This window comes from Pelophylax lessonae (assembly GCF_965119305.1).
Source record: "Pelophylax lessonae genome assembly, chromosome: 4".
Lineage (NCBI taxonomy): Eukaryota > Metazoa > Chordata > Amphibia > Anura > Ranidae > Pelophylax > Pelophylax lessonae.
In genome coordinates, this window is record NC_138771.1 from 369956443 (window position 1) to 369969904 (window position 13462).

Below are 13462 nucleotides of genomic sequence, written 5' to 3' on the forward strand. Positions count from 1 at the left end.
TGTAGTGTCATAATATGGCCAATATTGCCCAATTTGAGCACATTTTCATGGTTTTATATTTGGTTTTTAAATAATTCTTTGTAATAAACATTTATATATTTTTTATAACTGAATGCGTGAATGCTTGACTTTACTTGTACCAGTAAAGTCCAACACAATAAGTCTTCTTTTTTGGTTATCTATGATAATGGATGGGGCACCCTTTAAATAGCCTATTCCTTTTTTTTCTTTATAGTAAATAATACAGTGCACAGAACATATAACTTTTAAATCGTGTTTATAACTACTTTCTTTTATATATATATATATATATATATATATATATATATATATATATATTTATATTTATAGATATATGTTTGTATTTGTAGTTATGTAGTTATTTAAGCAACACATAAGTTGTTAAGCCTTATTCATATAGGTTATTAGACATATTTTGAAAACATGAGATGCCAGTGACAGTGGCATCATTTCACATACAGCACTTGGCAAAGACAGTGAAGGAATCAAAGCTTTTTGGCAGCCGATGGATAATGTTCTGAATGACGCGCTGGCAAATCTTTTCTTCCCACCTCCTGCGAGGAAATGAAAGGCGAGAGAAACACGTGCAAAATCCACAACCTACGAGCAGCGTAGGGAAAGCAAAACCTCAACATCAATGGAGCAAAAATAAATAAATAAAAAAATAAATAAAGAAAAAAAAAGTAATCATAAATAAAACAATAATATAAAAATGGTAAATCCGTAGGCGTTGTATACCTAGCACCCATTTCCCAGCTCCACCTTGTTGTAAAGTAAACCTAGTAGTACGTGATCTTTTACTGCATCCTAAACGATCGGCTCCCATGTGAATGACGCTGGTAGGCAGGAGAGGGGTGCTGATGCGGCAGGCGGCGAGGAGCTGTCCGTGGTACTGAAGCGGCGAGGAGCTGTCCGTGGTGCTGAAGCGGCGAGGAGCTGTCCATGGTACTGAAGCGGCGGCGGCGCTGCTGCTGTCCGGGGTGCTGAAGCAGGTCTGCACTGCAGCTCGTGGCCTCGTCTCTCCGACGCTCTCCCTGGCCTGAGCTCCTAGTGGTAGCTCCCAGTCTGCTCTGATTGTGAACGTTGGAGCTACGAGCCCGGGGATTGGACGTCCTCTCCATTCAGCCTGCGCCTTGGCTTCATTCAATACACGGAGCTGCAGTGGTTTGCCTGCTTCGCTTGCCTTTCGCTGGGGGTTATAGTAATAGGAATAGGGCGGCACGTTTCTGGATTGCTGGCACTTACCGGCCGATGTGGGATAGCCTTGTACTCTGGAACTCCGGGACTATTAGGACGTGGGAGAGGGACACAAGGATTCAAGTTACTGCAGATCATTACTGCAGGGACCCTGTAGGATTCACTGGTAACATTATTTTTTATTATTATAATTATTATTATCCCTTGGGTACTGTATGCTGATTGCTTATGCATGCTAAAGCTGTCACTTCACATACGACCGTTGTCGTCACTAGAGGTTTTCAACTCCATGTGCACCTACTACGCGTGTACACAGATCTCTGGAATGAGTGACAACGGCTTGGGAGATCTCAGGACTTTTGGAAGTACATAGTTGTATGCTAAGTCCTTAGCTGACATTGGTGCTCTTTATTATTATTATTATTATTATATTACTTTTTCTTATTGCATTCTGCTCCATGGCAATGCATTTGGCAAATCTCTAGGAGTTAAAGTACAAGTGTATATATATATATATATATATATATATATATATATATATATATATATATATATATATATATATAATATAAGATCCTTGGTTTTTTTGGTGAAGGAGAAAGGAGTCATGTGAATTCCAAATGAAAGAAAAAAAAAAAGGGGGATGCTGTTTTTGTATCATTGCAGCAGGAGGCAATAACAGACAGCATTCTTGTTTGTAAATGATAATAAAAACATATAAGTGCTTTAGTGCTACCTCATGCTGTTTGTCCATAATGATTGAGCTACGGCTAAATTGCTCTAAATAATAAATTCCAGACTTAAGAGTTTTGGAGAGAAGCGATGTCTTGTTTAGTGGTTCGGAAATTGCTGCTGGTTTTAAGGTAATCATGTTAGTAGCATTTTAGGGCCTGTATGGTAATGTTACAGGCTTGGCAGTATAAATCATAGCTAAAGAAATATGCAGTTAGGTTATTTATTAACGCACAAAGTTGTTGTCTTTGTACATACACATGCAGGTGTGTTGCTGTCAGATTTTACATTTTAACTAATTGCTGAAGGCAACAATAAAGCAATGACAGTCAGTTCAGCTGCGTGATGTTTAACTGCAGGTGAAGAGGAAATCAATACATAATGACAAGTTGCTACAGTTAAAAACAAATCAATTCTGTTTACAGTTGTAAAATTTCTGTTAACTGAGATGTTATTGATTGTGGCAAACAGCTACTAAACAGTTCCTCTGCACACATTAGGAATTTCTGGTTGTCTATCATTATTAGCATGATATCAGAAAATAAAAGGACAGAGGTTCTAAGTTCATTTGGAAACAACACTAAAACTACAGGTTCAAAAAAAAAAAGAAAACTGTATTAGGTATAAAAAAAATAAAAATAACCTTGATAAAAGTAGTCATGAAAAAGTTTGCCAAAAAGTTATGTGTATGTTTTATAAACCATCTTTTGAGGATGCAAATATGTTTTATCTTAATTTATTTATTTATTATACTTCTGAAGTGTTGGTGGCCTTTGGTTTAAAAGCTCACCTCTGATTTTTTTTTACCTGTTATGTTAAATCTGTCCATAGCTGGATGACACACATCAGATTCATGATTTCTTGCTTTGCTGGTCCTAAATAATCATTTTATTACACAGGCTTACACTTGAATAGATGGCTGATATAAAAGTAGCCACTGTTCTGAAATGACTGAGTTATAGATAGTTTTAGATATGTTCATGGTCCCTTGATCCCATAATGTAATGAAATATAAAGCCCTGATACTTTATTTCATATGGAACACAGTTCATCAAAAAGCTCACTGATCTGAAATGTGAACATCAATAGGAGCATCTGGACTTTTAAGATATCAAAAAAACATAAATGTACATCTTGAATTTACAGAGGCCTAAATGACTTCACCAATGTATATTATGACCTTATGTTGAAAAAAATGTTAACATTCTTATATCTTGCTTATTAGTGGGTTTATATTTGGCATTTGCTCCCATGTAATAGTCTCCTTGGGGAAAGTGTAAAGAGAACTTATTCCTAAATCTTTTTGTACAGTGGCAAGAAATACACATTTTATAATGTGGGACACCTATATGGTATTATTGTTTCCAATTTATTTATTTACATTTTACATTTCTGTAATGTTGACAAATATAATCTGACCTTTGAATATCAAATTACATATATCTCAAACTTATTATAAATGTTTGCTGTATAAGTTGTGGTTCACATTTGTGCGATGCGGGAAAGCTGCGAATATACAGCGTGATCCCGCATCGCATCAGCAACCCTGGCAGTTCACACTGCCATATGCGATACACTGGGGGTGTCAATTAAAAGTTAATGACAGCCCCAGATCAGATCGCATATCGCAGTGCGATCTGCAAGTTTGCGCAGAATCGGATCGCACTAGTGTGAACCATCATGCGATCCGATTCTGCTGCGGACCAAAAAAAGGGTCCTGTGCGAGTTTTAGTGCAATTGCAGTGCAAATTCAGCCATACAAACTGTATGGCTGAATTTGCACCACACACAGATCGCATGTAATTTTAGGAGCAGTGCGCTCTAAATTACATGCGATCTCTGTGATCGCACAAATGTGAACTGGCACTTAATGTCTTATTTCCTATACCGTTTTATGGATTTACTACATATTTTCAGCTACAGTGTAAATACACATGGCACTCTATACATTTGGCACTATTAACGCTTTTTGTTAGTATCAAATTATTTCAATACCTAAACCAAGCAAGATATGCTGCAGAGCAAATCAGAATTAGGACTAAAATTAAATGATTCATAAAACAGCAAGCCTGTGTTTATATCACGGGGTAGTTTTCCTTTTAGACTAGTTGGGTAGTTGAAGCCAAATTGGTTATATGGTATAGTAAACTTCCTCAACTTTTTTTTATTATTATGAATACCACTTTTAACTTTGAACATTTCTTTTTTTTTTTTTTTTTTTTTTTTTTTATGTGAACCTGTGATCTCTTAGCCTTCCCTAAACTGCTAATACTATGTATTGCAAGCACGTAAGCGATATATATTGTAGAGTTCCTTAAAAGAGAACTATGACCTACCATTTAAAAAAAAATAACAAATGTGCTTCAGTACATAATTATAAGTGCTTCTGTCACTGCAGTTTTTCTTAGTTCCCTTGAAAAGTCCCACAAATAACTTTTGTGCCTGCTAGTGTAGTCCACCTAATCTAGTCTCTTGTGATGGTGTGATAGCAAGGCTTCACTTCTCCTGAATTCAGTGTAGAGTTGATACTCCGATATAGGCTGTACCTTGTTGATCAGCCCTTGGCCACACATATTGCAGCCCACTACTTTCTGGATTGACAGCACTGTCTCTGTTGCTAACACCCTCGCATTAGGAGCTGCCGTTTCTGGAAGAGTGAATTAGAGTGACAGAAATGAAGGAGGATTTGTATCTCTAAAGAAAGGGAAAGGTTTTTGGTTTACTTTATGAGGTTTGTCATCCCATAGTAGATGGATATGTAACTTGTTTAAACTATGAAACATGAGCCTTATGTTGTAGGAATTCTAGAAGCTCTACAATGTAAAAAAAAAAAAAAAGGCTTCAGCTCTAAAATGAGAGGTGTCCTATTCTTTCCCACTTGTGCTTGCTATTGGCAGGCTCTGTGAATTATGTGACACAGCAGTGCCTACTCACAAAGCATAGTGAATAGGATTCCCAGAAGTAAAAAATGTTAATGTATGAGGATCTTCACAAAGTAAGTTTACAAACTTCAAGATCATCCAGATTAATAGTAGTAGGCTAGAAATAATTTAAATACAATGTGAAAATAAATATATGACTTTACATTTTGACCATTGCCATGCTTTAACTAATAATAATTGCACTTATAATATTCCTCTCACTCAGACTTGTGCGGTGATACCTAATATACACTGTATTGTCAAAAATATTGGGACAAATGCCTTTACACGCTCATGAACTTTTATGGCATCCTAGTCTTAGTCCATAGGGTTCTTTATCCAGTTAGGCCACCCTTGGCAGCTTTAAAAGCTTCAACTCTTCTGGGAAGGCTGTCCACAAGGTTGAGAAGTGTTTCTATAGGAATGTTTGACCATTTTTCCAGAAGCACATTTGTGAGGTCAGGCACTGATGGATGAGAAGGCCTAGCTCGTAGTCTGCACTCTAATTCATCCCAAAGGTCTTCTATCAGGTTGAGGTCAGGACTCTGCAGGCCAGTCAATTTCCTCCACCCCAAACTCGCTCATCCATGTCTTCATGGACCTTGCTTTGTGAACTGGTCTAAATCATGTTGGAACAGGAAGGGGCCATCCCCAACCTGTTCCCACAATGTTAGGAGCATGACATTATCCAAAATGTCTTGGTATGCGGATGCCTTAAGAGTTCCCTTCACTGGAACTAAGGGGCCAAGCCCAACCCCTGGAAAAAAATCTCACACCATAATCCCCCCTCCACCAAATGATTTGGACCAGAACACAAAGTAAAGTCCATAAAGAGATGGATGAGCGAGTTTTGGGTGGAGGAACTTGACTGGCCTTCACAGAGTTTTGACCTCAACCTAATAGAACACCTTAGGGATGAATTAGAGCGGAGCCTGTGAGCAGGCCTTTTCATCCACATCAGTGCCTAACCTCACAAATGTGCTTCTGGAAGAACTGTCAAACAATCCCATAGACATACTCCTAAACTATGTGGACAGCCTTCCGAGAAGAGTTGAAACTGTTATAGCTGCAAAGGATGGGCCAACTCAATATTGAAACTTACGGACTAAGACTGGGATGCCAATAAAGTTCATGTGCATGTAAAGGCAGGCATCCCAATACTTTTGAAAATATAGTGTTTGTTACCTGATCACTAATCACATGTGAACATGAGCATACACATGCATATGGACATGCATTGGGAGTCCATAAAATTATTCTTTTTATATTTTACAAGATTTTTTTTTTTTTAATGTGTGATAACTTTTTTACTATTACACGGTAGCTGACAATACGTATGTGATGATATATTCAGCTTGACAAGACCTCTTTTTTAAGACATCATAAGTTTGTTAGAAAACTGATGTCTGCCCTGGACTGTTCCTAAAAATACTGAATAAAGACAGTACTCAATTTCCTTCTTCCCTGCCTGCAGCCGGCCAGGATCTGAAAGCCGTGAACCTAAGTATGCTCAGAGCAGACTGCTTCTGCCTTCACAAGACAGAGGGATGACCAGTAAAGAGATTTTTTACTGATACTCCACCCCTCACAATTTGGAATATCCATGCCACTTGGGCAATACCACCAAGCATTTCTTGGGAAATTTAAATTTAAAAGTCCAAATAATGTTCTGGGTTTATGCCAAGAAGGTTAAATATGGTATTTGTATTCTTAATATACACTTGATTTTTTCTCTACATTATTTCAGTACAAGAGTTTATGTTTTGTATGTAACACAATATTTACATCGATATATCAAAATGTGAATTAAATAGCTGTAATCTGTGAGTATGCTGTTGTAAATATTAGTTCTGCAACACTTGACAACTATAATTGGCAAATATTTGGTAATACCAGACATGGACCTTGGAATATATACTACTTAAAGTCTTGTCTGATCTTGCAATCTAATTTAGCTAGATTAATAGCCAGAGAAGGTTTATACCATACATAGATTTATATTGCATTGTTAAAATGCCAAATAGTGATTGACTCAAAGCAGCTGTGGATCCTTTGAGAAATTATTTCTTAAAAGAAAGGGCTTATTATTCCAATTTAGAATTCTGGAGTAATACTTAGTATTGATGGTATGCTCTTTAGTTCCCAATATAAATGTTTTGACTAATTAAAACTGGTTGTTTGAAATAAAAGCAGGTCTTACTTGTTCATCATTTAAAATGTGTATAGTCATTCAGAGCCTCATATGAAAAATCACTTGAAGGACACAAACACAGAATTGTTGCTTAGAGTAACAGATACAAAAAAAATACAAGACACTGTTACTACTGTTTCCTAAAATATTTATTTCCTTTCAGAATGAAAACTGATCATGTGGAATACCATTGGGGTACATTGGTAATGATTGGTTCATTGGGGTACAGTAATACATATGACAGAATAGGAGATCAAGCAAAAACACTCTACTAAGTCATACAACCTTGGCTTCAGGTACCGACCATCGGCTTGGGAGACACTTGTCATTGAAGAAAATACCAATGCCATTTCCTGGGTATCCTCCAGAAAATTGGGACAATGTGCTTTGTCCTAATATTAAGCATGCATTTTGGGAAATCATAGTGTATTAAAGATCTACAGATCAAAGTCACTGCTTAATGGCTTGAAATTAGGTGTGTTGTTTCCTAACTTGTAAAGTAGTCAGGAAAGAGGGATAAAAGGGAACTGCAGAGTTGTTGATTTTAAGGGGCTTCATGTGTCTGGCCCTATTCAATATGTAGTAACAGTCCCTGTAGTCCAGAAGATAAAGAGTGGGCTGGAGCCCTATTGGCATGTTCATTGATAAAGCAAGCAAGTTATCAGATCCATATTTCATACTCAAACAAACAAACAAACTGGATCATTCCCTTCTACATATTGATGGAGGCTGACCTGCCAAATATTATCCAGATGTAGCCTGTTCTCCAGGCCATCTGTTTTGTCTCTTGAGCTAGTTTTGGTCATTGTTCCAGTTTGGAGTATTTGGCAGGAACTCGCTGGATAGTATTGTCTACCTCTGTGACTCACTTATAAATGTTGTTGGTCCTGTCCCTGAGTTTTTTCATGTCTGCCTGTATAATATTTAGGTCCAGCCAAACAGCGTCAATATCCCAATAAATCAGCAAGTGGGGTACATATACAGTATCTTCAAGCACCTCAGCCAGCACAAGCTTTGAGTTAACTTCTAACTTGCAGAGAGGGAGACTGAGATACCAAGTGTGCCAGGGGCGAAGGTTGCTTTGGAGAAGATGGTGGTGACCACTCAGGCTGCTACTCCTGGAACAGTTTGTGAGTGTAGGTAGGGAAGGATGAAGATCTCAAGGAGCAGGCCTTACTTATTATTGACAGGGGTTACTTTTGGCATCCCATTCATGAAACCCACACTGAACTTTTCTACTTTGTATTCCCCCAATGTGAGAATAGGGGAGGAGTATATGATTGCCTCACAATGGTACAGGATCGAACAGTACACCAGCAGAGATAAAGAGAGATCACACCCCAGGCTCAGACATGCTGTGTTCTTCAAACCTTAGTAAGCAATTGTGGTGCATATCACATTATACGTTTCTTGTGTTGTTTCTAACACACTGCAAACAGGGGGGCAGCAATATTTGCCAGATGAGCTAATAGGTAAGATTTAATTGGTGCAAAAAGGTCTGTGGGTTCATGCCAACCTGAAGCACAAGCATAACTATAGTTATCATATTGCTTACTCTCTGCTCCTGTTTATTTTGTTCTAGTAAATCAGGCCAATACGTTTGCATTTTTAGAAAGAGTTGTAAGTACAGTCACTGGGGTTGATTTCTTAAAACTGGAGAGTGTTTATGGAAAAAAAAACAGAAAACTGGAGAGTGAAAACTCTGCATAGAAGCCAATCAGCTTCCTGGATTATTTTGTCAAAGTCTAATGGAACAAGCTGAAGATAGAAGCTGATTGGCAACCATGCGGAATTGCAACAGATTTTGCACCCTCCAGTTTTAGTAAATCAACCCCACTGTGTATCACTACAAATCAAGAGTAGAGACCCCCTTGTACAAATATAATTGTAAACTTTATGCAGAAGCAAGTTTTTTTTTTGCACGTAGCTAATATTTTTTTATGTGTATATCAAAATACATTAAACATACTTTATACTTTATGTTCCCTTTTCCATTTTAAATCTATTTCAATAAAAAAAAAAATAAAAAAAAAAAAACTACACACACAATAACTTTTAACTGTTTGAGATTGTGTGCTTCTGCATTTTCCAGAAATACACATAAATACTTCTCCATTAGTTTAGAAATGCATTTGCCACTTGAACTGTTTACTACATGTTTTTTAAAAAAATGTACCACAATTTGTCCAGAGTGCACTTGCCTTATGATCTCAATTCGCTTTATTTATATACAGCATTTTTTTGTAAACATAAAGACGACTATAAACATCACACAGCAGTAGAATATCAGCAAATATTCTCATTGCCAAAAATGAATTTGTTCAGTTTTCATAAACATTTATTTGTGTATCTTACTAGCATGCACTTTATGTAAATTGTAGAGACCTACAGTTTATTTCTAGAGAACAGAAGAATACAGAAGGAAGTTTGTGATAATTTTTATTTAAATATACAGTATGTCAAACCAAAGCTTTTTTTTTTTTTGGATTAGGTGGGAAAGGATTAAAACCCCCTATGGTTTAAAACCTACTTATTTAAAACCTACTGCTATCCATAATTCCTTTAGAAAGATTTCCCCTCACTTTCTCTCACAATTTATTTTCGCCTTCCTCTGGATCAACAACGGGTATAGGATTGTGTATATGGGATTGTATGGTTGGGTTTTCAATACTGTTTTTTTTTTTTTTTTTGGTTGAACCAGATGGACTGTGTCTTTTTTCAACCTGACTAACTATGTAACAATGTTAATGGTCTTACTAGGCAGTAAGTGAGGGGAAATCTGTAGCTGCGACACAGAAAACATTTTTTTTTTGTTGCTGTTGGAGATTTTATCTTGCATCCACAGGTATATTGTCAGGACCATGATAGGTATTCATTCTAACTGGATAGCAGTACAAATCTGCTCATTAAAAACTAAAAAATGTTTTAGTTCGCTATAAACTTTAATGATATTTCCTTAGGGGTCTACTGTTATCACATAAGGGACTTTGTAGCATATCTTTCCTCAGAAATAAACTCTTAACACTGCATTTCTCTACTTTTAAAGTTCAACTCTGGACACAACAAAGAGAAAAAACAGTGTGCAATCCCCCCCCCCCCCCACCCCGCACTGTAAGGGATAACTAATTTAAAGCATGGGGGGCTGCAAATGACTTATACCTTACCTTACTCCTCGCTCTAGCAGGTTCCCTTGATTAGTGCAACCAATTTTCTTCTGCCATACCATCTATGGTTTCACTCCTCACTCCACCACATACAATTCAGGGTTAATTGCCCTGAATTCTATGTGATTACTCTAAGGGAAAGCCCACAGTCCAAAGCTTTCAAAAAAGGAAAACAGTACAGGAGCTTGCTAGAGTGAGGAGTCAGGTAAGTAAAGCAGTTTCCTCTCCAACCTTCTACACTTAGACAAGCATTTATTCCTTGCAGTATTGTGGAGGGTTGCACTGAGTGCATTTGCTAAAATGATGCTGCTTTTTGATGTTTATGGTCGTCTTTATGCTTGTGAATAAATAAAAAGATTGGAGAACATATGACAAATCATGTTCACTCCACAAAGAAAGAACAATTTTTGATGGGTATACACTGTATGTTCAGGACTATTTGGTGAATTGGAAATTTCGGCCGATAACCCTTTCTCCCTTAATGGTGGTTCTCGAAGAAGGTATATTTTTTTTATCACAGATGCTCCATAGACAGCTTGATTCCATTAAGCTTTTTTGTAGGAAAAATATTCATCAAATGTCTTTTGGTACATTTAGGCATCTTTGCTGGATTATTCTACTGAATTTTCCATACTCTGTAAAAACCTAAATAGGTATTAAATTCCTAAATCTTTAAATGCATATAATTTAAAATGCATGTTCTAATTCAGGGTAAAAACCTTACTTAATTAGGAGGATACATTAACTCTTCTTTGTCAATAAAATGGGAAAGAGTTTGAATCACTCTTCCAGGTGTCTTCCTGTACCAGTTACAATGGCTTCCCTTATTTCTTGCGCTGCTGTTATGGAACTGCATGGTGATAGGAAGTAAGGTTAAATCTCTCCAATAGCTGAATATAACTGTTACTTTTCTGAAAATAAGTATCCTTATCCAGGTGTGTCAAACTTGTGAATTGAGCCTATTTTCTTTTGTCCTGCATGGGCAGTCAGTCATGAATCATGCAACATTAACCATACCAATCTTGCTAGTTATTTTAAATCTACCTTTATTTCTATTATTATGTTGATGGTTCTGTTTTTCTGGTTTTAGGATTTATTTCTTGCGTACGATTGTGGAAAAAAAATCTGTTTACAATTAAAACTATCCTTGTCATTCCTTTCTTCACCAGCTAAAGTGCAGCATAAAGGGTTACTAAAGGCTATTTTTTTCACAATTACATTTTCATTAGAAACAAAGGTTCAACATATTACAGAGCTTTGATTATGAGGTAAATACAGAATATTCAAAACAAACAGCTTGTTATAGAGCATACCAGCTCAAAATCACAGCCAGGAGAGAGTGTTAATCAAACCGTATGCTAGTATATAGATAAATACCATACATGTCAACAAAATCATTGTAAATATCCAATAAGCAAGCAAGACATTCAGCTTTATGTATATACAAAACAAAAACTAAATAATAGCTGCATAGGAGAGTCCACCCTTTAGCAACTTCTACTGAATCTTAGTTCAAAATCAAACAGAACAAACCTAATCTAGTGGAGAGTAGTGATGGGCTGAACACCCCCCTGTTTGGTCCGCACCAGAACATCCCGAACAGGGAAAAAGTTATATGCAAACTTTATTAAAGTCTATGGGACACGAACATGAAAAATGAATAGTTCTCATTTTAAAGGCTTATATGCAAGTTATTGCCATAAAAAGTGTATGTGAACCTGGGTACTGTCCTGGGGGACATGTATCAATGCAAACATTTTTTTTTTAAACAATAGTTTTTTCAGGAGCAGTGATTTTAATGATGCTTAAAGTGAAACAATAAAAATGAAAAATTCCTTTAAATATCGTGCCTGGGGGTCTCCTTAGTCTGCCTGTAAAGTGGCACATCTGTACAATGTATGGAGCCTGCTGCAGCAATATTGACATTTTTATAGGAAAAAATGTCATTTAAACTTGCTCGCGGATGTAATGTATTAATGAAAAAAAACAGCATAGGGTCCCCCTCACAGTCCATACCAGGTTCTTTGGGTCTGGTATGGATTTTAAGGGGAACCCTACGCCAAAATGTAAAATAAAACCAGTGAACATGCAGCCTGGCAGATCAGGAAAGGGGGGGGGAGTGAGCGCTCTGCCCCCCCACCCCAAAGCACCTTGTGGGGACAAGAGCCTCTTCCTGAGAACCCGGCGCTGTAGTTGTCAGGGTTTGGGGGTTATCAGAATCTGGAAGCCCCCAGATCCCACCCAACAATGTGAATGGGTAAAAGGTGTAAAAAAGGTGTGAAAAAGTAAAAACCACAGAACACAGTTTTTGACAAGTTCTTTATTGAAAATAAAATAAAAATAGTGTCCCTCAATGTAAATCCATTGTCAATCACAACACATGCTGGAACCGAAAAATAGAAAAAAAATTAAAAATGCTTTGCATCTTCTTAAGAAGCTACAGGCCGTATGCCAGATCTTCAGCTTTGACAGTTATTTTTAGGAAAGGGGTGGGGCCACCCGGCTACGTCACCTGGTGGCACCGATTCTTCTGACATCCCGTGACGTCAGAATGTAACATCAGAAGGGGGCAGTGCAACTGGGTGACATTGCCCCTTGCCTATAAAAGAACTGTCAAAGCTAAAGATTGGGTATACGGCAGGTAGCCCCATATAAGGCAAAGCATTTTTACATTTTTTTTCAGGTCCAGCGGGCGTCATCATTGACGATGACGATTTTTCATCGAGGGCCACTTTTTTTTTTTTTATTAAAGGACTTGTCAGAAACTGTTCTATGGTTTTTACTTTTTGACACTTTTTTGGTGAATGGGTAGGGGTACTATGTACCCGTTACCCATTCACATAGGGGGAGCCGGGATCTGGGGGCCCCCTTGTTAAAGGGGGCTTCCAAATTCCGATAAGCCCCCCACCCGCAGACCCCAACAACCACAGCCCAGGGTTGTTTGGAAGAGCCCCCTGTCCTCATCAACGTGGAGATAAGGTGCTTTAGGGGGCACCCCAAAGCACCCTCCCTATGTTGAGGGCAAGTGGCCTGGTATGATTCAGGAGGGGGGCACTCGCTCATCCCCCCCTTTCCTGGCCGGCCAGGCTGCATGCACAGATAAGGGTCTGGTATGGATTTTGGGGAGGACCCCACACCCCTTTTTTTTTGGCAATGAGTTCCCCTTAAAATCTATGCCAGACCCAAAGGGCCTGGTATAGATGTTGGGAGGGACCCCATGCCGTTTTTTTTTTAAT

General features: G+C 37.8%; 1 protein-coding gene across 1 annotated transcript in view; it reads left to right on the top strand.

The window, feature by feature from the left end:
* Positions 1 to 953: 953 nt before the first annotated feature.
* The window catches only part of LOC309552665 (teneurin-2-like), a gene marked incomplete at its 3' end in the record, with an annotated part of 2116672 nt that continues 2104163 nt past the window's right edge, over positions 954 to 13462 (top strand). The window contains exon 1 of the mRNA XM_082253595.1: positions 954 to 1384. The remainder of the gene's footprint in view (positions 1385 to 13462) is intronic.